At 44.2% G+C, this 27,436-nt stretch overlaps 1 long non-coding RNA gene across 2 annotated transcripts; it reads left to right on the top strand.

Moving 5' to 3' along the window:
- The first annotated feature begins 443 nt into the window (after window positions 1-443).
- LOC132209362 (uncharacterized) lies at window positions 444-27,436 on the top strand. Of its 2 annotated transcripts, none has more exons than XR_009445457.1 (3): window positions 444-995; window positions 1,424-1,565; window positions 27,406-27,436. It is a non-coding gene; the product is annotated as an uncharacterized LOC132209362 (long non-coding RNA). The 2 variants fall into 2 exon arrangements; XR_009445456.1 differs by lacking the exon at window positions 27,406-27,436 and adding an exon at window positions 5,615-12,569.

Genomic DNA, 27,436 nt, shown 5'->3' with positions numbered 1-27,436 from the left:
TTTTTTACCCATCTCGGGATGAACCCTCACCATCACTCACAGAGCGAATGAACAGCAGGAAAAATCTTCACCACTGACTACCTGCACTCACCTATCACCTTCCCACCTACCTTCCCCAGCCCCCACTCTGTTTATGTCTCAGCTCCCATCCTCCCCCCCCCCGCCGCCCCATTTCTGAAGAAGGGTCCTGAACCATTAACTTTCCTGCTCCTCTGATGGTGCCTGGCTCGCTGTGTCCCTCCAGCTTCACACTGTGTCATCCTTGACTCCAGCACCTGCAGCTATTGCTGTCTCCCTGTGAGCGACGTCAGCTTTGGTTCAATCGGAGCACGGGGCGGGGCTTGGAGGACCCAATGGAAGCGGCCTATCCTCCAACCAATCAGAGCGAGTGAGATGTTTGTCTGTTTGAAAATCACGTGATCGTCTTTGTCCGGAGACGCAATATCTCTGCGACTGAAGGTTAGCTGCTTGCCGAAAGTACAGTACACGGGACAAAAAGGAAAGCTGCAAAAAAACGGGAGGGAAATACTTTCGGTATTGACTGAGAGGCTTTAATAGCCGTTGATGCATGTCAGAAAACAAATTTTAACATGCCGGCCCCGTGTTTTGCAGCAAACGAAAAAACTGCTGCGGACCTGAGGCTGCGATAGGCAGAGGTAATTGCCACCATCTTTATTAGGGGCAATGATCTTCGGGACTCATGCGGGATCGCCATATTTATAGGTGGCAATCTGCAGTGGAACGCAAGCGCAGCCTTTCTTGTTTGGGAGAGGAGATTAAGACAAGAGAAATGTTTGTTTTTGTTTTTCTGGACTTCTTTCCCAGACTGTGAGACATGGCGTGTATTTCCTGGGAAGGACTTTTGACACTGGCGGAGTACTGGCTTCAGGCAGTATAAATTGCTGCAAGTTATACGTTAGATATTTAATGGAGGAGAAATGCCGAAAACGCGTTCAGAACTGCATGTTCAAAAACAAAGTTGCTGGAAAAGCTCAGTAGGTTTGGTAGCATCTGTGAAAGAAAAAAAAATAACGTTTCGGATCCGCTAACCCTTGCTTAGAACTTCATGTTACCTGTTGCACTCTCACTGTAGGAAGTCCTGCTTTAAATATTATGATCTATTAAAGCATATCCGTTTGCCCAGTATTCATATGATTGGGATCAAATCACTGAAAGTGCTCTGAGTCCCCTTGTGCTCCCTGGTCAAATTTATTAATGTCTGACTTCCTCAGTCTCTAATAATGGGTGTATTTTACCTCTGCATTTTTCTGTGTGGGGGAGCAGGGTGCTTTGAAGAGGAGGATTTATACATAACTAACAGAAACCAAGAGAAATGTTTGCCTTTTCCAGACAATCTTGTTGTGTTTTCTGGATTTCTGTCCAGGGCTGACCGTTATTTGTCTCTTGTGGATTTGCTTTACAGGATATTTATTGAGAATAATTTGCAGACCAGGATCACAAAGCATGTTCTCCATTAAGCGGAGTGATCAGGATCTGAGTATCATTGACACTTAACTGGGAAAGGGAAGAGGTTTAACCATTCTATGCGTGGGAGAATATTCCTGGTAAGTTTGTAACTTGAAAGCAGGATATTCAAATTTTTGGTTTGATCACCCCTGGGATAAGTGTTCAGTTCTATATCCTGCAGCTGAGAAAGGAGATATTGGCCTGAGAGGGGTAGATTTGTCCAAACAACACCTCGTCTCTTTGAAAGAACTGTCATATTTAGTCCCAATCGCCTACTTCATGATTTTAATCCATACATTTTTCATTCTTGAATACCTGCAAACTTCCTTTTAAAATTCCTTATGGGCACAAATTCCAGCACCCCTCCAGGTGGAATCTTCCATTTCCTGACAACTCCATTGATCCTGAAACTGAAGTCTGTGTTGATTCCTGAGGGTTATAAATTACTGCATTTAATGTGAAGATGCTGTTCCCTGAGCTTCCATTGAGCTGCGTTGAAACAGTATGGGAGGCTGAGATCAGAGTGGGTGTGAGCAGACAATGAAAATGAAAAGGCTGCACTGTGAGTACTGCTTGGCTAAGTGAGAGTGCTTTGGAGTTGGGTGAAACAGAAAGTGAAACTGAAAGATTGAGTGTGATGCTCAGTCTCAGTTTGGGCAGTTCAGAAAGTCTCTCAAATTGATATTTGATACCGTAAAGAACTTTCTTACAGTTTTTAAAGTATGTATTAGCTTAAATAAAGTTAGGGGCTTTAGGTTTATAATAGTAATGTTTGAAATGAAGGGGGAGGACCTAGCTTAATTAAATTCTTTTTAAGGCAGAAACTGGTTTAATCTGGAGAGATAATAAAATGTGAGGCTGGATGAACACAGCAGGCCAAGCAGCATCTCAGGAGCACAAAAGCTGACGTTTCGGGCCTAGACCCTTCATCAGAGAGCTCCTGAGATGCTGCTTGGCCTGCTGTGTTCATCCAGCCTCACATTTTATTATCTTGGAATCTCCAGCATCTGCAGTTCCCATTATCTCTAATCTGGAGAGAAGTCATAACAGAAGACATCACATCTGTGGTGTGCTCCTCTTGCACAATAGAACATAGGCTCTTGATGTTGTGTCGACCTGTGAAACCACACTGAAGCCCATTTAACCTACACTATTCCATTATCATCCATATGTTTATCCAATGACCACTTAAATGCCCTTAAACTTGGCGAGTCTACTACTGTTGCAGGCAGGGCATTGCACGCCCTTATTACTCTGAGTAAAGAACCTATGTCTGACATCTGTACGATATCTATGACCCGTCAATCTAATGCTATATCCCCTCGTGCTAGCCAGCTCCATCTGAGGAAAAAGGATCTCAGTGTCCACCCTATCTAATCCTCATATCATCTTGTATGTCTCTATTAGGTCACCTCTGAACCTTCTCTTTAACGAAAACAGCCTAAAGTCCCTCAACCTTTCCTCATAAGACCTTCCCTCGATACCAGGCAACATTCTGGTAAATCTCCTGTGCACCCTTTCCAATGCTTGCACATCCTTCCTGCGATGCGGTGACCAGAACTCCAAGTGCGGCCGCACCAGAGTTTCGTACGGCTGCAATATGACCTCATGGTTCTGAAACTCAATCCCTCGATCAGTAAAAACGAACACATTGTACACCTTCTTAACAACCCTATCAACTTGTGGAAACTTTCAGGGATCTATGTACATGGACACCGAGATCTCTTTGCTCATCCACACTACCAAGAATCTTACCATTAGCCCAGTACTCTGTATTCCTGTTACTCCTTCCAACGTGAATCACCTCACGGTTTTCCGCATTAAACTCCGGGACATTACCAGTGTCCCTATTGGCTATTTGTGCAGGAAGTGTGTCCATCTGCAGCTACTAGTTAACTGCTTTTCAGAGCTTGAGCTGTGGGTGCAGTCAGTATGGAGCATCCATGGTAACTGAGAAGGTTGTGGTCGCATTCTCAACAGATTGGTCACGCAGCAGGTGAAGATTACACAGACAGCAAGGGAATGGGTGACCATCAGACACGTAAAAGGCTCAGAAAGGAAGTGCTAGAGTCATCCCCCTCAAATAGATATACTGTTTTGGGTACTGTTCGGGGGAGGTGGAGGATGTTGGGGTGGCCACTCGGGAAGCAGCATCAGTCGGGTTCATGGCACTCGGAGTAACTCCGCTGCATAGAAGGGGAGGGAAACGATAAATATGACTGTAGAGACAGGGGATTCAATAGAGAGAGACATGAATCCAGGATGGTATGTTGCCTCCCTGGTGCCAGGATTAGCGATGACATGGAGCAGCTTCAGGACATTCTGGAGTGGGAGGGTGAACATCCGATTGTACCAGTGACATAGGAAAACCAAGGGAGGAGGACCTGAAAGCTGAAGATAGGAAGTTAAGAGATACACTAAAATACGAGATCTCAAATGTAGTATTGTCAAGCTTACACCCAGTGCCACATTGTTGTCGGGAGAAGTTTGTGTTGTGTTCAGTTGTACAAGTGACCTTTATTCAGAGCTCTGTTACCGCATGTGTGGGAGAGGTCAGAGTCCACTCCAAACCTGGCTTTCACATGAGGCCTAATTCCCCTCTTAAATACAGCTCAGATTGGAAGAGTGGACAGTGACATTCAGACTTTCCCTGGCTGATTGTGATATTTTTATTCCATTCGCTAGGTGTTATTTACATGCAATATTGTTGTCATTGTTAGCCACACACCCCAAATCAATATACCCAATCCAGTAAGCAAACCATTTTCCTAGGATGGTGACGGCGAGTACGAGGGGGCATAGCTTTAAATTGAGGGGTGAAAGATATAGGACAGATGCCAGAGGTAGTTTCTTTACTCAGAGAGTAGTAAGGGAATGGAACGCTTTGCCTGCAACGGTAGTAGATTCGCCAACTTTAGGTACATTTAGGGTGTCATTGGATAAGCATATGGACGTACATGGAATAGTGTAGGTTAGACGGGCTTGAGATCGGTATGACAGGTCGGCACAACATCAAGGGCCGAAGGGCCTGTACTGTGCTGTAATGTTCTATGTCCTATGTTCAAACAATCGTGGACAACACTATGTTCAGTCCTAAACCCTTCTATAATCTCCTGAGGTTAGCTCGAAAACTACTTCGTCTGTCTTTGGGACCTTACAATGCTTTTGACAGTTATATTCCTCCTCAGACATTTGCCAGCTGCACCACATTTTTTTGCCAAAAACCAAAATGGTATCTTATCACTAAGAACTTTTCCAAATTCTCTACTAACTGTAGTGTGGATTGTTAGGAATTGTGATTAAGTCTTTTAAACTCAACTCTGATATAAAGTGACTACAATTTTGTAATACAGTTGACAAATTGTGGAAAAATCCCTCTCTTACTTCAGCTTAAAAGATCAAACAGTGTTTCTGACTTGCTGCTGCAGTTTACAATCCCAACGATTTGCATTCTGTAAATGATTTTTAAACTGAAGTTTCATTTTCTACTCTAAGCGCTTTCCATTATTACTTTCTTGTTTTAATAAAAAGCATCTATTCCAGTTCCACTGAGTGTGAAATTCAGTCACTTTAGAGCTTTACCAAGCCATGAAACAAAATTTGTTCAGATTTCACAAATAACTAAGGCACGAACCATATCTTCATTTCGGATTTTGTAATCTATCTTTGTCACTCTTCCCTTGATCTTTGGATGTAAGAATTTATTCAAATTATCCGTATCTACATTTCAATTGTTTTATCTCTCTGCAGCCCTGACTTCTCTCTTTATAATCTTCCTTTGCCCCTTCCTATGTTGTTGGTCTTTTCGAGGTTGTGTTTACGCCATTTATTGCTTTTCCTTCCATAATGATACAGTGAGCTGCTTTTATTGCTGACAAACATTTGCTCAAGGAATTCAGCTAACCATTTCATGTTAATTGGTTGTTTGCATTTCTGGTTACAATTACCTAAACAGTTCAGAATGCTGTAGGATCAGACTTTTGCTTCTACTTTTTATTAAGTAACAAACTTGTGATTGTGGCTGAACCAGGCCTTTAAAAACTGCCTCTTGTTAAAATGCTTATGTGTTTTGAACTGTCTGTTTACAGAAACCCAAGTAAATTCCCTAATGTTCCTTCTCAACAGGACTCTTTTATACCCCCCACAGGACCTTTCGTGATCTAATCCCATAACAGTGTGAGCTGCTACAATGCATGTGCTAGTAAAAGCATAAGAGGACAGATGAGATGAGTGCATGGCTGGAGCTATAACTTAAAAGGTTTGGATTCCTGAGGCATTGAGACTGTTTGTTTGTTTCTGGGGAAGGTGGGACATGCACAAGCTTGAACAATTGTCCTGGGCAGAGCTGGGACAGATATTCTTGTTGATGCTTTTGCTAGTTCCACTGGTGAGGATTTAAACTCGTATGACAGGGGAATGGGAACCAAAGTATAGCTTTAGCAGTAAAAGACTCAAATCAGCAAATGGGATTTGAAATTAGTTCATGATGTTGTCGGTGGCTGAAAGATTAAAAGAAAGAAGGATTAATCAAGATCAAATCTCTTTTCATACATCAGTCCTGTGATCCCAGGAATTGGTCTGGTGAACCTTCTTTACGATCATTCAGTAGCCAGGCCATCCTTCCTCTGGAAAGGAGAACAAAGGTGCACATGACTCCAGGTGTGGTCTCACCAAGGCCCTTATAGAAAGATATCCCTCTTCCTGTACTCGAATCCTCTCACAATGAAGGCCGAAATATCATTTGCATTCTTCACTACTTGCTGCTGCCTGTTTCCTAAAAGAGAATAGGAGAGAAACACGGAACTAAATGGGGTCAGACACTCGGGTAACATTGTGTTCAACAATGTCCCCATTGTATCGGTGCTGGCCATCAAGCACCTATTGAAGCTAGGCCCGTTTTCTGGCACTCGGTGTGTAACCTGTATTTTGGTGCAGTGGATGATCATCTCAACACTTCTTCAAGATTGCAATGGTTCCTGCATCTATCACCATTTCAGATGCTGCCAGATCTGCTGAGTATCTCTATCATTTTCTGTTTTTATTTCAGATTTCAGGTATTTTTCTGCATCTTAGTCCTTCAGAAGGATCAGAGGGTATGGAGAGAAAACAGGAATTGGATTCATTTTCAGATGAATAAAATGCCTGCCCTTCATGTCTGTCCAAACTCTATCTCTTTTTGTAGTTTTGGACAAACGCTGACTGTTTCCCTTCCCTGAAGGACATTTAATGAACCAGTTCAGTTTTACTGATAATCCAGCAGTGCCCCTCAGTGTTGCATCCACAATTGATCAGATTAATTTCTGAGTTTGACAATCTTTGTGTGTGTTCTTCTGGTTTCTCTCTCTCTCTCTACTTTTTTTTTCTTCAGTTTGAAATTGTGATTGCATTCAGAGAAATCAAACAAAACCACATCCAGATCTGACACTCAATCTGTTTGTCGTAACCTAATTATCTCAGGATTTTGAACATTAAAGGAAGAAGCACTGTTCACACCAGGGAGAAATGCGTATTGTCTGTGTGTCGAAGATTCTGTGAAGATTCATCTGAAATGCCCAAACACCAGCACGGTCACACTGGGGAGAGACTGTGGTAATGTGGGGATTGTGGGAAGGGATTTATTTACCCATCCCAGCTGGAAATGCACCAATGCAGTCACACTGGGGAGAAACTGTTCATTTGCTCTGATTGTGGGCTGGGATTCACTCAGTCAAGCAACCTGCTGAAACACCAACGAGTTCACAGTGGGGACAGACTGTTCACATGTTCCGAGTATGGGAAGGGATTTGCTCACTCAACCAACCTGCTGAGACACCAGCGAGTTCACTCTGGGGACAGACCATTCACTTGTTCTATGTGTGGAAAGGGATTCACTCAATCATCCCAACTGTTAACACACCAGCAAGTTCACCACAACCACATTTGAAGGATTTTGCCCTTAAATCAAGGAATGAACTTTGATCTTTGGGCTGTTTGTACTGGTGTCATTAGTCCCTGCTCAAAACTTGATCTTCTCTTGGGAAATAAGGTAGGGCAGGTGACTGAGGGGTCAGCAGGGGGGACAATATTTTGGGGCCTATGATTATATCTCTATTAGTTTTAAAATAATTATGGAAAAGGATAGACTTTGGTCGAAGAGTCAAAGTTTTAAATGAGGCCAATTTTGACACTACTATGCTTCTTAAAAGCACAGTAAGACCGCCTATGTGTGGGAATGCACGAGATGGGTGAGATACAAAAAAGTATTTTACATCAGTATTTACTGTGATAAAGGATACAAAAGCTAAAGAACTTAGAGAAATGAATGTGTATCTTGAAAAGTTCCATGTTGTAGAGGAGGTGGTGCTGGATGCCATACAGAGCATAAAGGTGGATAAATCCCCAGGACCTCTTCAGGTGTATTCTCGAACTTTGCGGGAAGCTAGGCTTGCGATTGGGCCCCTTGCTCAGATATTTGCACCATTGACAGTCATAGGTGAGCTGTTACACTGGAGGTTGGCTAATCTGGTGCCATTGTTTAAGAAAGGTGGTAACATAAAACCAGGGAACAATAAACTTTTAGTGAGCCTGATGTCAGTTGTGGGTAAGTTGTTGGAGGGAATTCTGAGGGATAGGATTTACATATATTTGGAAAGCGTGGACTGAATGGGGAATAGTTGACATGGCTTTGTCCATAGGAAATTATGCCTTACTAACTTGATTGAGTTTTTTTGAAGAAGTTAGAAACAAGATTGATGGCAGAGCGGTGGATGTTTTCGATATTCCTCATGGTCGACTGATTAACAAGGTTAGATCACATGGAATCCAGGGAGAGCTGGCCATTTGGAAAGGCCTTTGACCTGCAGTATGCTGCAAGGATTGGTACTTAGTAACTATAACTCCTACATTCACATCCAAATCATCTTTATAAATGACACACCACTGGTCACAGGCCTCCAGTCGACAAAGCAACCCTCCACCAGCACTCCGTCTTCTACCTTCAAGTCAGATCTGTTTCCAAATGACTGGTTCTCTCTGTATTCCATCTGATCTGACCTTGCTAATCAGTCTACTATGAGGAACCTTGTCAAACGCCTTAGTGACATCCATATAGAACACATCCACCTCTTTGCGCTACTCAATCCTCTTTGTTCCTCCATCAAAAAAAATCAAGTCAGTGAGACATGATTTCCCACACACACAGCCATGTTGATTATCCCTAATCAGTCCTTCCCTTTCCAAATATTTCAAGTACTATCCCTCAGGATTCCTAGAACGACTTTCCCACCACTAATATCAGGCTCACTGGCCTATAGTTCCCTGGATTTTACTTAGCACCTTTCTTAAATAGTGGCACCACATTAGCCAACTTCTGGTCCCTCACCTGTGACTATCGATGATACAAATATCTCAGCAAGGGGCCCAGCAATCACTTGCCTAGCTTCCCTCCGAGTTCTCGGATACACCTGATCAGGTCCCAGGAATTTATCCACTTTTATACGTTTTAAGCATCACTACCTCTGTAATATGGATAATTTTCAAGATGTTGCTATTTATTTCCCCACAGTCCATATCTTCCATATCCTTTTCTGTAGTAAATACTGATGCATAATACTTGTTTTATTATATTCCCCATTTCTTGCAATTCCACACATAGGAGGCATTGCTGCTTTTTAAGGGGCCCTATCTCTCCATCGTTATCCTTTTTGTTCTTAATCTATTTGTAGAATCCCACTGGATTTTCCTTAATACTATTTGCCTAAGTTACCTCATGTTCCCTTTTTGCCCTACTAATTTCCCTCTTAAGTATACTATTGTCATTATACTCTTGTAAGCATTCACTCGATCTCTGCTGTCTATACCTGACATGTCCTTCCTCGTTTTTCTTGACCAAAACCTTGATTTCTCTAGTCATCCAGAATTCCCTATACCTACCAGCATTGTCCTTCACCCGAACAGGAGTATACTGTCCCTGAACTCTCGTTATCTCTTTTTTTTGAAGGCTTCCCACTTTCTAACTTTCTGTTTTACCTGCGAACATCTGCCCCAATCAACTTTTGAAAGCTCTTGTGTAATACCATTAAAATTGGCCTTCCTCCAATATAGAGCTTTAACTTTCAGATCCGGTCTACTCTTTTCCATCACTATTTTAAAACTAATAGAATTATGGTCACTGGCCCCAAAGTCCTCCCCTGCTGATACCCTAGTCACCTGTCCTGCTTTATTTGCCAACAGCAGGTCAAGTTTTGCACCTTCTGTAGTCGGTACATCACATACTGAATCAAAACATTTTCCTCTACACTCTCAGCAAACTCCGCTCCATCCAAGCCTTTTAGACCATGGAATTCCCAGTCTGTTTGGAAAGTTAAAATCCCTTCCATCACCACCCTGTTATTCTTCCAGATAACTTCTTTCAAAATTATTTGTCAGATTCCTGCTGACTAATGGGGGTGGCTATAGTATAATCCCAATAAGGTGATCATCCCTTTCTTATTTCTCAGTTCCACCCAAATAACTTCCCTGGATGTATTCTCAGATATATCCTGCCTAAGTAACGCCGTAATGTTATCCTTGCTCAAAAATGCCACTTTTCCCTCCTCTCTTGCTTTGCTTCCCCCTCCCCCTTCGACTTTCTATCCTTTCTATAGGAACTATATCTTAGAACATTAAGCTGGCAGCCCTGTCCACCTCTGAGCCTTGCCTCTGTAATTGCAATGATAACCCAGTTTCATGTTTCCAATCTTGCCCTGAGTTCCTCTGCCTTAGCTGTTAGGCCTCTGGCATTGAAATAAATGGCGTTTAATTTATTAGTCCTTTCGCATTAATCTCAATAACAAATACGTAACTGTAGAGTAGGTTTTGAAAATGATAACGTTTTATTGCTGTAGATCAACACATTCACACTGGGTAAAGACAATCCACCCGCAGTGTGTGAAAAGGGATTCCCTAGTTCATTAGGACGGGTTTTCATAGAATTCGGAGTATTCCTACAGTATGGAAACAGGCCCTTCGGCCCAAGAATTCCACACAAAACCTCAGAGCATCCCACCCAGACACATCTCCCCGTAGCCCACCTAATGTACGCATCACTGAACACTCTGGGCAATTTAGCTTGGCGAATCCACTAACCAGCACGTGGGAGGAAACCAGAGCACCTAGAGGAAACCCACGCAGCCACAGGGAGAATATGCCAACAACCACACACTCGGTTGCCCAAGGGTGGAATCAAATCCAGGTCCCTGGCACTGTGAGGCAGCAGTGCTAACCGCTGAGCCACTGTGGTTAAACACCAATGAGTTCCCAAGAATCTGTAGGAATTTTTGTTGCTCGTATTATCTGTATTCAAGTCATGTTATCTGGGCTTGTTTCTCATGATGTTTGAAAACACCACATGTCTGGTTACCTTGTTGGGAGAAAAAATGATATAAATTTTATTAAAACTACTGTGCATTGGATCTTTATCTCAAAAGCAGACTAATTTATTTTGAAAGGGGAGATGGAGAGCCTATCTCCTCTATCCTCACCTCCAACAAGTGCGAGGAACCTGTGGTTTTTATTTTTCACTCAATGACAGTCAGTACATTTCATATGAGCAACTGGGAACCGAGTCATCCCAAAATGCTTGAAACTTAGTGTACTAATGGTACACTATTACAATAATAACCATTACAATTCTTTTCTGAACCTTTTGAAGTTTTACAACATCCGTCCTTCAGCAGGAAGAGTAGAATTACACACAGCGGTTACACCTAAACTGGAATGGGAACTGCATCCTTGTGGGAGCTGGGGATGGGTTTCCAGTACTGTTGGGGGTCATGTAAAAAGTTTAGCAGTGGGCTGAAATCCAGAGAATGTTCAAAAATAATAATGGCCAAAAAGAGAAGAAACAAGAGAGTCTGGAAGGCATTGTCATTGGGCAATTAAGATATAAGCGAGTTTGCCACGGGTGAATGGTATTTAATGCTTGGAGTCAGATGAATAAGGCAGATGATTTGAGGATACAAATTAGTGGGGTCATAAAGCCATTGCTGTCACTTGGACATGGTTAGCAGCTCAGTATTCCAGGATACAGGGCCTTCATGCAAGGCAGTGGAGGTGGTAAAGGAGGAGGAAATATTGTTATTTTGCTTCGGGAATCTATACAGCAATAAGGACAGGTGACATTTTTGAAAACCCCTTTAAATAAATAAGGAGACAGATTTTGAGAAAGTGTAGAAGTAGCAGGATTATGGTAGCAGAGACTTTCAACTTCCTCAACATTAATGGAGTCGTCATAATGTGAAGGATTTATCAGAATTTTTAAAATACATCCAGGAGAGCATTTTTTCAGCCACTAAGTAGAAGTCCCAACAAGGAAGGGGAAGGTCCTGGACTTGACTTTAGGTTACAAAGTTGAGCAAGTGGTTGAAGTTTCAGTGGGATAGCATTTTGCAGGTAGTTATTATAACTATTCGATTCAGGATTTGTATGGAAAAGGACAAGGATGGGTCTAAAGTCCTAAACTGATGCTGAAGTTATGAAGAAAGTAAATGGAATTTTGGCCTTAACTGCGAGGTGTTAGTGTTTTGAGGATCGGGACATCTTGTAACAACTGTATTGGATGTTGGTGAAGCCATATTGGTTTAGCTACTCGTATTTAAGAAAGGATATGCTGGCGTTGAATGCGGTGCAAAAGAGATTCGCTAAGCTGATTCATGGGATGTAAGGGTCATCAAGAATAGCTGGAGGAAGGGAATTTGCAAAGGGAAAATACTAAATAAACAGGTGGTGCCCAGTGTTGGGCTCATACTCACAACTCTGCACTTAAACAGCGTATGTTCCAACAACTGAGTTAACTTGGCCTTCCACAGTCAATGTTCAAATCCTGCTTTATAAGGTGACAAATGGGTTTTTCACTGACGCCGCTGCAGTCCAAGGAAGTAAAAGGTAACTGCTTTAGAAAATCCCAAGGTTCCAATGTATTCTTCTCATTCACATTGCAATCCATTTTCAGTACTTGCTCCAGGATTTAACATTCAAAATTAATTTCGTGATGTTGTTGCCCTCATCTTTAAGTGCCCTGTATAACTCCAGTCACTCGGTCGAATGGTGAAAAAGTCTGTTTCAATAAACCAATTTTTTTCAGCTACAGTCTAAGAAATGTTCCTTTATTTGCTGAATCTCACACAACATTTTCTTTCTTCTGTGTGTCAACAACTTTTGCCAATTCTCATGTTACGGACTACATTTTCAGAATCTTTTTAACCAGAGGTTTCTGGTGCAGTTGTAAGACTTCATATTAAATGGTACAAAAAACCAAACGGGCTTAAAAGATGAGAAAGGAAATACATTTTTGTATTTTTGCGTGAAGACGGTTCAGTTACTGTGTGCTTGTTTCATATAAAATGGATGATTGAAGTGTTCACAGTGCACTATTTAAATAGCAGATACGAAGACCTTGTGAGCAAGCATTTAAGACATTTGACACATTGAGGGAATTAATTTAGAAACCCAAAATGTCCAGAAAATGTGCTGGATAAATTCAGCAGGTCTGTTATTTTCGCTCTTTTCGATTCAGGATGGGTATGGAAAAGGACAGAAATGGGTCTAAAGTCCTCTGCGGGTGCTGCAAATGATTAAGAGAGAAGATCGAATTTTAGCTTTAATTGCTACATAGTTGTTACAATTTTTAACAATTATGTAGGATGTTAGTGAAGCCATTCCTGCGGAGAGAAAGAAATAGTGCAAATATCTTGAAACTAACATGATTTCACTTGTCTCATTGCCAGACCTCCTATGTTTCTTTCACACTTTCTGTTAAACAGCAAGAAGTTCTTTTCTTGAGAAGAGAAAAGCATGAGAGGTAACCTGAGAGAAATTGGAGACTCTGCAGGGATTTGAGGCAAAAATGGTGTTGAGGTTGTTAGAGATTTAAGAAATGGTAATGCAGTCTCGAGGCCTCTCCTGCTCCATGACTAAAATTTGGTGCAGCGACATCATCATTGAAGACAATAAGGATGACCACGACTTGTCAGTTACTGTGGCTGAACAGTCTTAAGGTGCTGAATTAAGACTCCAGTCTTTTCATTGATGTGGGTTTGAATCCCACTGTTGCGAATGTTCCTTCAGCAACTGGCATTTTCTTCTCAGCAGGATTTTGCGAGTGCAAGAAAAGAGGAGACAATACACATATGACTTGCTGCATGAAGAAAAAAAATATATACTTGAAGTTTTATTAAAGTTATCTTTTCAAGGAGCTACACAGACATGTTTGAGTGTACAGGAGACATAGAAACAAAATGGTACAACAGGGATGAGGAAGAACAGTGCGAGAGAGGGAGGGGAAAACCTATGTTAGCTCATCCTCAGCGTTTATCCAGAACAGCATTCGGTGAGAGTAACTACTGTACAGTCCTGTGGAAAGTAGGTCCCATTCTCACTTTGAGAAAAACTTATCATGCTGTATGGTACTATCACGATGCTAAATTGGATAGTCTTTTAACAGATCTGTTGATGTATCTTTTTAGCACCTGTGATGCACTTTGGGCCAATAACACTAGAAATGAGACAGCAGAGATTTGAATCACTCCAACATTACAGGAAGGTTGAATGTGGGGGACCGGTCTGTGTTAGAGTAGTTAAATCTAGAAGTAACAAAGAATGGATAGGGTTTCAGCAGCAGATGAGCTGAGATGTGGATGGAGTCAGGTGATGTTACTGAGATAGAAACAGTTAGTTTGGTGATGATGCAGGAGAAAGCTCATCTTAGTGTGAAGTATTTCATCAGAGTTGTGAACAGTCTGGTTCAGCTTCACACAGTTACTAGACAGAAGGTTGCAGTCAGTGTAGAAGCTGTCTCAGTGTTTAATTGGAGGAAATTGCTGTTCATCCTGCACTGGATTCAAACAAGTCAGGATGATGTGTGACTTGGAGGGGGTCCTCACCGTGATGGTGTTCCATAGATCTTCCACACTGGACATTCACAACAGTGAAGATTAAGGGTTTGTGACATGATGTCAAAGTCCTGATTGAGATGTGGATTTAGTCAATACCTGTATTTCACCTCTTTCTCAACATTCTTTGTCTGTCCACTCACAAAGACGCCAGAGTCTTGTATAAGTCCAGACCAGGTGGCAGCTTCTGTTCCCTGATCGACATTAGTGAATCACTGGCTTTTGTGGTCACTTTTTTTAAAATAGTGTGTCATTAATCCTACGGGGTGGCACGGTGGCTCAGTAGTTAGCACTGCAGCCTCACAGTGCCAGGGACCCGTGTTCGATTCCAGCTTCGGGCAACTGTCTGAGCGGAGTTTGCACATTCTCCCCATGGCTGTGTGGGTTTACTCCAGGTGTTCCGGTTTCCTCCCACAGTCCAAAGATGTGCAGGCTAGGTGGATTGGTGGATTAGCCATGCTAATTTGCCCGGAGTGTTCAGGGGTGTGTGGGTGATAGGGGGATGGGTCTGGGTCCGATGCTTCAAGGGGCAGTGTGGACTTGTTGGGCCAAAGGGCCTGTTTCCACACTGTAGGGAGTCTAATCTAATCAAACTACCAGATTCATTACGAGCTGATTGCATAGGCAGCCTGGTGTTTGTGTGGACTCTCTCTTCATTGCATTGTTCTGTTTTAAATTGATTTCACAGTGTACTCAAAGGGAAACTGACATCAGGCATAATCCCAGGGTCTTATGGACACCTCAGTTTATTGTAAACAGAACATTATCAGATTTTGAACATGTAAGGAGAAAGCATACACGTATTGTGTGTGTGGACACGGTTTTAGTTAATTACCAGGACTGGCACAATGCAAGCCTTGATTGTGGGGAGGGATTCACTTGGTGAACCACAGTCCTGGCATACAAGCTGCTCACACTGACGAGAGACCTTTTAAATGTCCAAACTGTGGGAAGTGCTTTAAATGTTCTGGGCAACTGATGAATCATCAATATGTTCACACTGCTGAGAGACTATTTGTGTGTTTTTTGCAGACATATGTTCAGGTGATCAACTAGCCTCAATATACGCCAGCGAGTTCACGCTGGAGAGAGGCCATTCGTCTGCTCTGAGGGTGGGAAGGGATTCACTCATTTATCTCATTTGCTGACACAGAAGTGAGTTTGTAGGTAGCTATTGGATGTTTGGATTTTGCTTTCAATCACAGTCAGTACTGAACCATTTCAATGGAATCTGTTTCCACTGGTTTATAACTCCAGTTCTCAGTCTTTATATTTAGCATAAGAGCCAAATCAGCTTTCTGTGTGACCTGCAGTATGTTTATTTTTTAATGATATCTCTAATACAAGTTTGTTCTCATTGAACATTTCTTTCCCCTCCCCCATGTATTCTCCATCCTCACCTACAACAACAACTGAGGAGCTCAAAGAGCTTCATTGTCTCACTCATGGTGGCAATCGATCCACTGCCTCTGCTGCTTCCGATAAGGCCAAGGGGCTCCTAAATTTTGCCCTGTGTCTGAGCCCAGAATCTGCATGTTTCTCTCCTACATTGTTATAGCCAGTGTGTTACCAGCCCCTCTCAACTGGCTGCCAACCTTTTCTCCTAACTGTCTCCCTTCCTTGTGTGCTTTTTCATCTGCTTGCCCCAACTTCTGGACCTTCTGTATTCCTTGTGACTGTCAATTTGGACTTTTCTCCTTGACACCTATCATAAGTGTTTTTTTTAAATCTTATCTTAAATTCTAATTGTCATACAAGCAGCCCTGAATGTTTGCACTTCCTTTCCTTTTTGAGTGTACTTGAGCCATCTTCTCTTTGAAAGTAGCCCTTATTATTATTTATACTTTGTCCCATCAACCTGTCACTCCAGTCATTGCTGTCCAGCTTTGACCTTGCCCTTGAAGACAACTTTCCATCAATTGAGTTTTCTCATTCTGAATTAATGCTGGTTATTATCTGACATTATTCTGTACCTTCCTACACGTGATCATGGTCTCCTGAATGGTCTGACACTGACACTTGATCTACTTGGCTCCCATCATTCCCAAGAAGTAGGACCAAACGAGCGCTCTTTCTTTTTGAACTGAATGCACTGTTTTCGGAAATTTATCGTGCATACAATCCAGGAAAACTTACCCTTGCTGCCTCTTACTCTACCAATATTCCAGTCTGTATTTGAAAAACTGAGGTCTCAAATAACACTACAGAACAGGAATAGTCCCTTTAGCCCACAAGCCTCCATTAACGCATGATTTTATAATCATGAAATCTCTTTCTTTCCCCTGCACAGTTTGTATCTCTCTATTCCCTGCCAATTCACAAATCCATCAAGATGTCTTTTAAGCATTGTGATTGTACCTGCTTATCCCACTTCCTCTGGCAATGCATTCTAGGCACATACTGTCCTGTGTGTAAAAACTTACTTTTCACACTTCCTTTACATTTTTCCCTATTACTTTAAACTTATGTCCCCTACACAAACTGTCATTTCTACTCTAGACTCCAACTATCCATGTCTCTCCCAGTTTTGTAAATTTCTACCGGGTTGCCCCTCAGCCTCTGATGTTCAAAAGAAAATAAACCAATTTTATCCAACATCTCCTCATAACTAATATCCTCCAAACAAGGTGACATCCTGGTAACCTGTTTCTGTACCCTTTGCAAAGCTGATCATCCTTGTGGTGGTTTGGTGAGCAGAATTGTACACAACATTGCAGATGTAGCCTCACTGAAGTTCTAGCGAGCTGCAACATGACCAGTTTTTATACACTTTGCCCTGACCATCTTCTCCACTAGACTTGTCATTTTCAGGGAACTGTGAACCTGTAGACCTAGATACTGCTCTATGATTGTGCTTCTCAGAATTCTACCATTTACTGTGCACTTCCCTCCTTCATTAGACCTTCCAAAATGTATCACCTCACATTTGTCTGGATTAAATGCCACCTGCCATTTTTCCATACAAGCCTCCAGTCAATCTATATCCTGCTGTATCGTCTAGCATTCCTCCTCACTACTCACAGCTCCACAGATCTGTTATTCACATATTTACTAATTTGATCACCTATGTTCTCCTCCAAATATTTTTTATAATAAATATGTTAACGACAGCGGTCTGATTCCTACAGAAAAGCACTGGTTTCAGATCTATAGCTACTCTTCATCTTCTATGACAAAGCCAGTTCTGTACCCAACTCATGGTGTAACCAAGGTCACTTCGACTTCTGTGTCAGCCTGCCACGAGGAACCTTGTCAAAGGCCTTGCTAAAGTTCATGTGGATAACATGCAACGTGGCTTCCTGCAGAAGAGGTCATGTCTCACAAACTGGCTTGTGTTTTTTTTTGTTTTTTTTGAAGTCACGAAGCTGATTGAAGGCAGCGCAGTGGATGTTGTCTGCATGTACTCTACGGAAATATTTGACAAGCTCCCTCATTGTAGGTGGTTCCAGTAGATTAAGTCACATGAGATTGATCCATGGTGCGTTGGTAAATTGGATTGGGTTAGAGGACAGAGGGTGGGTGGCGATGGTGTTTTTTGACTGGAGATCTGTAACCAGGGGTGTTCCACAAGGTTTGTTATTTTTATAAAAGATTTGGATGAAAATCTAAGTTGGTTTGCTAATGCTGTGAAAATTGGTGCAGCTGAGGATAGTGAGTTAGGGTGTCTAAGGACACAGCAGGATGTAGATCAATCGGAAAGTTGGATGGAGAAATGGCAGACGGACTTTAATTCAGAGAAAATTGAGGTAATGCAGTTTGGGAGGCTAAATGCAAGAGGAAAGTATACAGTAAATGGCAGGGCCATTAGGATCATTGGTATAAAGGGGGATCTTGGGGCCTAATTCCAGATAGCTCCCTGAACACAGTTGGATAAGGTGGTAAAGAAGAAAGTTGAGTGCACCAGTGCACTGTCATCAGTGTAGGGTAGAGGCTTAAAGACAAGCTTTATTTTTGTCTTTGTTTTCGGTCTGGATTGAGAGTCAGGCTTGCTGCCTGACCAGGTATACAGGTAAACTTCTTCATTTCAGAGGGGAATGTCAAGGCCAAGAGAAAGAAGAAGAAAATGTGAAACAAAGTTAAGGTTATGACAATAGCCCAGTTTCACTTCATTCTTTACCCTGGCCCTATCAGATGTGACGCTGTTAATCTGTACAATACAGGGCAGTGAAAGGAGCAGTTGGCCCTGCAAGCATTGATGAACAAAACTTGTTTGGTCATCTCCTTTGTCAGCTTTCTTTCTATAAATTGATTTTTATGTTTTCCCTTTCACAAGGCATCTGCTTCTTTCTCCAAACACAAATCTTGAATTCAGAATGACCGTTGGTGCTTTTAAAAAGGGACACTTGTCCAAACCATCAGCAATATATCCAGATTACCAAACTGCAGCCAATTATAGTTGTGTTTACATCAGTTGAAACAGATCTAATATTGTCAGACTTAATTTTGGTAGCAGAATTCAGTTCTTTCTTAAAATACGGAAATCTCTTGCTGGGCCATCATTAGTCACCCTGGAGAAGATGCTGGTGAGTTTCCTCCTTGAACTACTGCAGTATAAACGTATTCAGGTTCACTTATTTATCTCTAGTTGAAGGACTGAGTGAATCGCTTCCCACAAATGGAGCAGGTGAATGGCCTTCTCTCGTGTGAACTTGCTGATGAGCAGAGCGAAGATGAACACCTGAAACTACTCCCACAGGAAGTGCAGCTGAACAGCTTTTCTCTGGGATAAACTCGCTGGTGTCTCAGCAAACTGGATGATTGACTGCAGCCCTTCCCACATACAGAGCAGGCGAATGGTTTTCTCCCCCCCCGCCTTGGCGTGAACTCGCTGGTGTCCAATGAGGGCAGATGCGTGTCTGAACTTCATTCCATAGGAGGTGCAGCCAAATAGTTTCTGCTCAGTATGAATTTGCTGGTGTGATTGAAGGCTGGATGAATGAGGGAATTTCTTCCCATGCACCGAACAATTGAATGGCTTCTCCCCTCCTCGGTGCAAATCCACTGATGTCACATGAGCCAGGATGTCTGTAAATCTCTTCCCGCGCTCTGAACAGGTGAACGGTCTCTCCCCAGTGTGAATTCTCTGATGTGACATGAGTTTGGTTGTTTGATTAAATTCCTTCCCACACACAGAACAGGTAAGTGGCTTCTTCCTGATGTGAATTCATTGATGGATTTCCAGCTGGGATGGGTAATTGAATCTTTTTACTATAGTTCTCACATTTCCATGGTTTCTGCACAGTACTGTCACCTTTGTATCACTTCAGAATGGTTGATCAACTGAAGCCTTGACAGCACATTGCTCGAGCAGAGTATCTCCCCACTGTGAATGGTGTAAATGTTTTCCCAACCTTCTTGATTGATTGGTTCAATTTCTCTCCACAAGAAATATGCTGGAATGCTCCCACATTGGATGTGTAACAGGGTAAATCTTTTATGCAGTCTCCTCACTGCAATATTGTCAGCTGAATATTGTCTGTATCACCTACATACAGGTCAAACATTTCTCCTTCCACATTCAGAGGCTGAAGGGACTCAGCTCCTCATAAATTGCATGAGTCAACCATTCACAGCAGGAAATTTGATTTGTGTTTAATATCTGCAAATACTTCTCTTCTAATATCCTGCAAAAGGAGTTTACAAAAGTCATTTACTGTCATTGCAGGAAAAAATTCAGAACAGACATGTCCAGATCCTAAGGAACATTATTCTTCTCTCTTATTTCTCAATTCTGTAAACTCCTGGCTCTACCCTCCTTCCTCTTTCGACTGAAATCCAGAACTATCCCCCTATCTCTGTCCTCCTCTTCCAGTTTTCTCCCTTTCTCCGTCCTCTTCTCTCTGGATCAAGTTCCCAACTCCAGTCGGCTGACTGAAAATCAAATCAGTGAGTCTGATTCGGGGTTTGAGTCTCCAGTGGCTGTTTGGTGAATCCTCCCCATACACCTCTAGGATTTCCTTCTTAGTTACAGCCTCATCGATTTCTGCCCAAGTGAGACACGGCTTCCCTTTCCGAAAATGGCGGCCAAGTATCTGGGGAGAATTCCCGTCCCCGACCTAACCAAGATGGCGGTTAGTAATCCTTGGCCTGATACATGGGGGCCCCAGGCCTCCCCTACGAGATTATAAACTGCCCAGGCCATCACCTCCCGCGGTTTCCATTCCTACCCCGTCTCACAAACTCCTGCCTCGAGAGCAGGACAGGGATTTTGTTGCTTGAGCCTGGAGAGCTTCTCAAATTGAGTCCCCTCCTCCAACCTGGCACCACCTGCAGCCTGCTGCAATGCCTGCACTGCGCACTGGGCCTGTGTGATTGGCCTGGAGCTGCCGTCAATGTGAATGTTGGGGCGGGGGGGGGGGGGGGGTGCAGATATGAGTGACCAACAAAACACGGGCGATTGTCTAACCAATCGGAGTGAATGACGGGCAAGAATATATGTAGCTCTCGCTCATTGGCTGAAACTCATACCAAGCGTCATAGTTCCGGGGCGGACACGACATATCATACACCCAGTGAACTGAACAGCACTGCATGACACCAGGGCAACTGCACCCGGAGTATTCCGTTCAGTATTGTTCTCCTTATCTAAGGAATGATAGTCTGTCTTTGTAGTCACAGTGCTATGGAGATATACCAGACTGATTCCGGGAAGGGGGTTTCTTCATTCAGAGAGGAGTAAATCTGTGGACTTCAACTACCAAAGAAAGTGGTTTAGCAAAATATTGAACGTTGTGAAGAAGGTTTAGATTATTGTTCAGAGGGATAAAGGGATCAAAGGGTGTTGAAAGTGAGAAAGTACTGAGTTGGTGATCAGCAATATCAGCATGAATGGCAGAACAGTCTCAAGGGCGAAAGAGCAATCTGTTCATGAAGAAGGTCTGAGGCTCCGAAAGCTTGTGTTTTCAAATAAACCTGTTGGACTAATAAGCTGGTGTTGTGTGATTTCTGACCTTGTCCACCCTAGTCCAACACCAGCACGTCATGTTCTTATTTTCTAAGACTCTAGATCACTATTCTTAATTTCCCTCCTAGTCATGGATAGGCCCCATTTCTCATTTTATTTTTGTGCCAGATAGGAATGAACAACTGTTGCAGTTCTCCAATATTTTCTTTAAGTGTTTTCACTTGCCTATCCAATTCTATCTCCTTAAGTTATGCTCCCCAATTTATTATGGCCAGCTTGTGTGCCATGCCATTCACGGCTTCCTCTTTTTAAATTCAGGATCTTAGTCTCAGAAGCAACTCTGCCACTCTCCAACTTAGAGCCACAGAGTTGTACAGCATGGAAACAGAATCTTTGGTCCAATGCGTCCAAGCTAACCAGGTATCCTAATTAATGTGGTCCCATTTAATACCATTTGGCCCATACCCCTGCAAACTCTTCCTGTTCACGCACCCATCTAGATACCTTTTAAATGTTGTAATTGTACCAGCCTCTACCACTTCCTGTGGTAGCTCATTCCATACATGTACCACCCTCGACATGAAAGGAAAATGCCCCTTAGGTTCCTTTTACATCTTTCTGCTATCAACTTAAAGCTATGTGCTCCAGTTTTGGACTTCTAGCCTGGGAAAATGACGTTGACTACTCACCTTTGCCACGTCTCTCACGATTTTATAAACATTTACAAGGCCACCCCTCAGCCTCCAATATTTCAGGGAAAATAGCCCCAGCTTATTCAGCCTCTCCCTGTAGCCCAAACCCTCCAACTCCAGTGAAATCCTTTTAAATCTTTTCTGAACCACTTCAAGTGTCTTTACTGACAGCAACATTCCAAAATTGGCCTAACCAATATCCTGTATAGTCACAATATGACACTTCAACACCTATAATGCATTGACCAACAAATGCAAGAATACCAAAGTCTTCCTTCACTGTCCTATCTAACTCTGGTTCCACCTTAAAGGAACTCTTGAACCTGCACCCCAAAGTCTTTGTTCAGCAATGTTTTCCAGGACCTTACCATTAAGTGCATGACTCCTGTCCTGGTGTGCCTTCCCAAAATGCAACACCTCACATTTATCCAAACTTAACTCCACCTGTTACTCCTCAGCCTGTTGGCCAATCTGACAAAGGCCCTGCTGTACTCTGAGATAACATTCTCACTGCGCACTGCACCAGAAATTTTGGTGTCATCCACAAACTTAATAACCATGCCTCCTATGTTCACATCCAAATCATTTACATAAATGACATCAAAGGATGATGTGACTGCACAAGTGCAGAGATCCAGCAGGATGTTGCTTGGGCTGGAGTGATGGGGTTATGAAGAAAAAGTAGAGAGGCTGTGTTGTTTTCCTGGTGGAAGAGGAGGCTGGGTGGGGACCTGATTGAAGTGAACAAAGCTCTGGAGGGCATAGATTGCTTAGATAGGGATAATCATCTCCCCCTAGTACAGAAATCAATAACCGGGGCGGGGGAAACACTTTTAAAATAAGTAGTTGGAGGTTTTAAGTGGATTTGAGGGAAAACAAATTCTTCCAAAAGGAGGTGAGTGACTATCTGTAAGTCACAGCCTGAAAGTGTCAGAGGGAGGGTTCTGGAGTACTGACCACTTACACATTAGCACTATCCCATCACCTCCTTTCCATTTACCCATTGCCATGTAGTTACAATTTTAATTTTAGATGGGTACCGCTCGAGACTTATTTAAAATAAGTTAACAAAATTGTCTTATTTATAGATTCAGACTTGAAAGATGGAAAAAGTAAATATATATACATTGTCTATGAATAGGAAGGGAATAGAGGGATGTAGATCTTGTAGAGAAGACAGTTTTAATATGGAAGGGCAAAATCTGTCAGCGCAAGCTTGGAGGGCTGAAGTGCCTGCGTCTGTGCTGTATTGTTGTTTTGTACTGCACCCTTCTCCAACTGCCGCATCACAGTAAAATTTGTATTGATTGAGGGTTTTCAATGTCACGGCCGTTACCGAGCAGTCCCCGCGCTGGTAAAGGTCCCTGATTAACATTATAGGCGAGCACTGCGCAGGCGTCGTGCCGTTGAGTTCTTTGGAATGTATGCGCTGAGAGTGACGGCGACGGGGGAAGATGCTCTGCTCGTTTGTCACATTCGCAGTCAGTAAAGATTGAAAGTGCGAAGGGAGCGATGGAAACCACTGTGGCCTGAGAGGGGTTTCTAAACACCTCTGGAAGGCAATGAAAACTAAAAATGAATCTACAGGCCTTTGACCCGGAGATAATGGGAACTGCAGGTGCTGGAGAATCCAAGATAATAAAATGTGAGGCTGGATGAACACAGCAGGACAAGCAGCATCTCAGGAGCACAAAAGCTGACGTTTCGGGCCTAGACCCTTCATCAGAGAGGGGGATGGGGAGAGGGTTCTGGAATAAATAGGGAGAGAGGGGGAGGCGGGCCGAAGATGGAGAGAAAAGAAGATAGGTGGAGAGAGTATAGGTGGGGAGGTAGGGAGGGGATAAGTCAGTCCAGGGAAGACGGACAGTCATGGAGGTGGGATGAGGTTAGTAGGTAGATGGGGGTGCGGCTTGGGGTGGGAGGAAGGGATGGGTGAGAGGAAGAACAGGTTAGGGAGGCAGAGACAGGCTGAACTGGTTTTGGGATGCAGTGGGTGGAGGGAAAGAGCTGGGCTGGTTGTGTGGTGCAGTGGGGGGAGGGGACGAACTGGGCTGGTTTGGGGATGCAGTTGGGGAAGGGGAGATTTTGAAACTGGTGAAGTCCACATTGAAACCATTAGGCTGCAGGGTTCCGAGGCAGAATATGAGTTGCTGTTCCTGCAACCTTCGGGTGGCATCATTGTGGCACTGCAGGAGGCCCATGATGGACATGTCATCTAAAGAATGGGAGGGGGAGTGGAAATGGTTTGCGACTGGGAGGTGCAGTAGTTTGTTGCGAACTGAGCAGAGGTGTTCTGCAAAGCGGTCTCCAAGCCTCCACTTGGTTTCCCCAATGTAGAGGAAGCCACACCGGGTACAGTGGATGCAGTATACCACATTGGCAGATGTGCAGGTGAACCTCTGCTTAATATGGAAAGTCAACTTGGGGCCTGGGATAGGGGTGAGGGAGGAGGTGTGGGGGCAAGTGTAGCATTTCCTGTGGTTGCAGCGGAAGGTGCCGGGTGTGGTGGGGTTGGAGGGGCGTGTGGAGTGGACAAGGGAGTCACGGAGAGAGTGGTCTCTCCAGAATGCAGACAAGGGTGGGGATGGAAAAATGTCTTGGGTGGTGGGGTTGGTTTGTAGATGGCGGACGTGTCGGAGGATGATGCGTTGTATGCCGTGGTCGACCCATTGACTCAACGTGTTCCTGCCCCACCGAACTCATCTCCACCTATCTGGACTCCATTTTTTCGCCTTTGGTCGAGGAACTCCCTCCCTACATCTGTGACACCACCCACGCCCTCCACCTCCTCCAGAACTTCCAATTCCCTGGCCCCCAACACCTCATTTTTAGCATGGCCGTCCAGTCCCTGTACACCTGTATTCCGCATGCAGATGGCCTCAAGGCCCTCCGCTTCTTCTGCCCCACAGGCCCAACCAGTCCTCCTCGACTGACACCTTCATCAGCCTAGCCAAACTCGCCCTCAACCTCAACAACTTCTCTTTCGATTCCTCCCACTTCCTACAGACAAAGTGGGTGGCCATGGGCACCCGCATGGGCCCCAGCTATGCCTGCCTCTTTGTAGGTTACGTGGAACAGTCCCTCTTCCGAACCTACACAGGCCCCAAACCCCACCTCTTCATCCGGTACATTGATGACTGTATCGGCGCCGCCTCTTGCTCCCCAGAGGAGCTCGAACAGTTCATCCACTTCACCAACACCTTCCACCCCAACCTTCAGTTCACCTGGGCCATCTCAATCACATCCCTCACCTTCCTGGACCTCTCAGTCTCCATCTCAGGCAACCAGCTAGTAACAGATGTCCATTTCAAGACTACTGACTCCCACAGCTACCTAGAAGACACCTCCTCCCACCCACCCTCCTGCAAAAATTCCATCCCCTATTCCCAATTCCTCCGCCCCCGCCGCATCTGCTCCCACGATAAGACATTCCACACCCGCACATCCCAGATGTCCAAGTTCTTCAAGGACCGCAACTTTCCCCCAAAGTGGTCGAGAACGCCCTTGACCGCGTCTCCCGCATTTCCCACAACACATCCCTCACACCCCGCCCCCGCCACAACCGCCCCAAGAGGATCCCCCTCGTTCTCACACACCACCCCACCAACGTCTGGATACAACGCATCATCCTCCGACACGTCTGCCACCTACAATCCGACCCCACCACCCAAGACATTTTTCCATCCCCACCCTTGTCTGCTTTCCAGAGAGACCACTCTCTCCGTGACTCCCTTGCTCGCTCCACACTGCCCTCCAACCCCACCACACCCGGCACCTTCCCCTGCAACTGCAGGAAATGCTACACTTGCCCCCACACCTCCTCCCTCACCCCTATCCCAGGCCTCAAGATGACTTTCCATATTAAGCAGATGTTCACCTGCACATCTGCCAATGTGGTATACTGTATCCATTGTACCCGGTGTGGCTTCCTGTACATTGGGGAAACCAAGCAGAGGCTTGAGGACCACTTTGCAGAACACCTCCGCTCGATTCGCAATAAACAACTGCACCTCCCAGTCGCGAACCATTTCAACTCCCCCTCCCATTCTTTAGATGACATGTCCATCATGGGCCTCCTGCAGTGCCACAATGATGCCACACGAAGGTTGCAGGAACAGCAACTCATATTGCGCTTGGGAACCCTGCAGCCCAATGGTATCAATGTGGACATCACCAGCTTCAAAATCTCCCCTTCCCCCACCGCATCCCAAAACCAGCCCAGTTCGACCCCTCCCGCCACTGCACCATGCAACCAGCCCAGCTCTTCCCCTCCACCCTCTGCATCCCAAAACCAGCACAGCCTGTCTCTGCCTCCCTAACCTGTTCTTCCTCTCACCCATCCCTTCCTCCCACCCCAAGCCACACCTCTATTTACTACCTACTAACCTCATCCCACCTCCTTGACCTGTCCCCTCACTACCACCCCACCTGTACTCTCCTCTCCACCTATCTTTTCTCTCCAGCTTCGGTCCGCCTCCCCCTCTCTCCCTATTTATTCCAGAACCCTCAACCCATCCCCCTCTCTGATGAAGGGTCTAGGCCCGAAACGTCAGCTTTTGTGCTCCTGAGATGCTGCTTGGCCTGCTGTGTTCATCCAGCTTCACACTTATAATCTGTGTCAACAAAACATGGTGTGGATGAGACTTCATCTCACAACCTCGGCAATTCTTACCACGGTCTCTGCATGTCTGATTGCAATATTAACTGATCCCTTACAGTATCACTTCAGGATATGTTAAGAGGAAATATTGGGGACAACAGTCAGTGGTTTGACTCATTCTCGAGCCGAAGCTCATGCTGCCACACCACAAAGAACGGGTCACGACACTGTCACAGCGCCACATAATGAAACGAGCGGGAGCAGGAAATAAGTACAGTGATAGAGGGTTTGTAAGGAGCACCATAAGACCCTCAACAGGAATACTCATCAAACAGTAAACTGTGATGAAGGAACACTGAATGAGGGCACGGAGCTACTCTGTGCCTCCAGTGATGCAATCGGTGAGCGCGCGGTCCTTCTCTGACGGTACAGAGGTGCGTGAAATGCCCAGGCTGTGAGCTCCAACCTCACCCGGGCCAGCTTTTAGTGACACGGACCAGCAGGACAAGGATAAAGAGCATTTTTCAGCATAATAGCCTCTTTTGATAAAGATTGGTTTCTGGGTTTGAGAAATGTCCGGTCCTGGGGAACTGTCCCAGTGGTCAAGGAAAACCCTGCAAATATTCAACTCGCGAAGAAGCATCTATGGAGGTAAGAATGAAGATGGCGTTTGAGCGCCACGACCTTTCTCGTGTGGCTGGCCCTGAACGTGGTTAAATTCAGGGCAAAGCTGTTTTGCTCATTATACTTTGCACCCACACATACAGTTCATTGCAATAGTCGAAAATGAATTAGAGTTATCTAATTTTTAACATTGTCCCGCATTTATTTCAGCTTAAAGAAAGCGCTGCTGATAAGAAGAGAG

This window comes from Stegostoma tigrinum, unplaced genomic scaffold (assembly GCF_030684315.1).
Source record: "Stegostoma tigrinum isolate sSteTig4 unplaced genomic scaffold, sSteTig4.hap1 scaffold_89, whole genome shotgun sequence".
NCBI lineage: Eukaryota > Metazoa > Chordata > Chondrichthyes > Orectolobiformes > Stegostomatidae > Stegostoma > Stegostoma tigrinum.
Note: the sequence above shows the minus strand (reverse complement) of the source record. Positions and strands in the feature narration are given on the sequence as shown.